The sequence below is a fragment of the Malania oleifera genome, chromosome 9 (genome assembly GCF_029873635.1).
Source record: "Malania oleifera isolate guangnan ecotype guangnan chromosome 9, ASM2987363v1, whole genome shotgun sequence".
In the NCBI taxonomy this organism is placed as follows: domain Eukaryota; kingdom Viridiplantae; phylum Streptophyta; class Magnoliopsida; order Santalales; family Ximeniaceae; genus Malania; species Malania oleifera.
In genome coordinates this window covers 18,380,458-18,382,417 of record NC_080425.1, presented here as the reverse complement: position 1 = coordinate 18,382,417, position 1,960 = coordinate 18,380,458, and positions in this window count along the sequence as shown.

Sequence of the window (1,960 nt, the reverse complement as noted above, 5' to 3'; positions counted from 1 at the left end):
GAGTCAACAATCTCCCCCTTTTGATGATGACAAATGTACTAGCAAAAATATATGTAATGGGTTACGCCTGTCGCGACGTCCCGGACCCGGCCCAGAGAACCAATCTCTGGTTTAAAAATGGGTTCGGCTTGCGAACTGGGAAAAATGAATGTGTATTTTGAAAATGTGAATTTTCGTGAAAAACGATGTGTGGTGGAGTCGCCACTAACCTTTTGAAGTGTGGTTAGAACACTTGATTACTACCCCGTTAGGGGTAGAATCGGTCTACGTCACCAAAGTTAGGTTCGGGAGTATGGTTACGCAAGGGGAAGGTATTAGCACCCCCTACACGCCCGTTCTTACGAATGGTACCAGATTAATAAAGAGTTTTCCCGAAATAAATGTAATAAGCCTTTAAAGATCACTCCCTTTCAAAAGTCAAAAACAAAATGAAAATACTATATAGGTATTCCCTCAGAACCGGGGGAATCTAGTACTCCGAAGAGTCAATGTTCTCGTTTGCAATCATCGGGAAGGAAAATCGAAAATAGGATACAAAATACGCTCCCGAGGATTTTGAAATCTATAGGTTTTTTTTTTTTTTAAGTATCAAAAATACTATTTCGGGAGGTTTTTGAGATTGGTTCGGGATTGGAATGAATTTTTCTTATGCCTAAAAAGATATTTTTGTGATTTTTCCTAAGTGTGAAAATGATTTTTGATATTTTTCCCAAACTTTCAAAATAACACAAATGAAATCAATTGAAACCAAAATGTGAAAATACTTTTGGAATTTTTGAAAATTTCATGATTTTTGTGAATTTTATGGATACAACAATAATATGCAAGCGAAATGGAGAAAACTGGGGTGAACCAGTTTGGGAATGGTGAGCCGGTCAAACGTTGACCAGTGTGGGGGGGAAAAAACCAGTTTAAGGTCTTGGTCGAGACCAATGATTTTCCGGAATTTTCCAATGTCCTTCCGAATACAACAGAATTTTAGACAACAATCACGAAAGTCATGGTTTTAAAGATATGCCTTTAGAATGTATTTTTGAAAATCTTGAATGTAGGGAAACAAATCTAACCTTTGCCAAACATGTTAGAAACTTTCTTGGATTTTCTTCAAAAATTTTCAAAGGTAAATAAGTTTCAAAGCTTTAAAAATTTTTGAATTTTCTTTGAAATTTTTTTTTTTTTGAATTTTTGTGTCTTTTATGAAAATTTTTTTTGTTTTTTGTTTTTTTATGAGTTAAAAGGAAGCTATTTAAAGTAAAGAAAAGTGAAATAAAGTCAAATAAACCAACAGAGGCTGATTAGGGAAAGGGGGACGGAAATGTAACATAGGAAGAGAAAGTTCATTGGTCTTACCTATCGTCTTTTTCTCCTTCGGTCTTCTTCTCCTGTCTGTGAATCCGCAAGGTTAGTCTACAGCGCCTTCCCGAGGGTTGTTCTTGAGTTCTGATTTGAGGCACTAGGGAGTACCTTCTTCAAATGGAGTGACCCGGTACCGGTAGGAAAAGGGATCAATCGATCGCTTGATCTTCTTTCGTTTTCCTCTGCTCCGGTCTTCTTTTCCTGCTGATGAGTCTACTAGGGCCGCTCTACAACGTCTTCCCGAGAGTTGTTCTTGAGCTCTGATTTGAGGCACTACGGGGTGCCTTCTTCAAATGGGGTGACTCAACACCGATAGGAAACGGGATTAGTCGACCTCTTGATTTTTACTAAAAAAAAAAAGACTAACTTCACAAACTCGTGATAGAAAACTTCAATATTTGAAATCTTCTCCTTACCACCACTAAGAGCTCCCCCTTTGTGCTTGAAATGAGAGGGCTATTTATAGGCTTAGCTTGGGGCAAGCATAGGAAAGAAGACATAGGGGAGTCATGATGGGGGGAACCAAGTATGGGAGGAAGAATGATGAAGGGAAATTAGCATGGGAAGAATGATAAAAGGAGAAAACATGACATGTGGTGAGTGA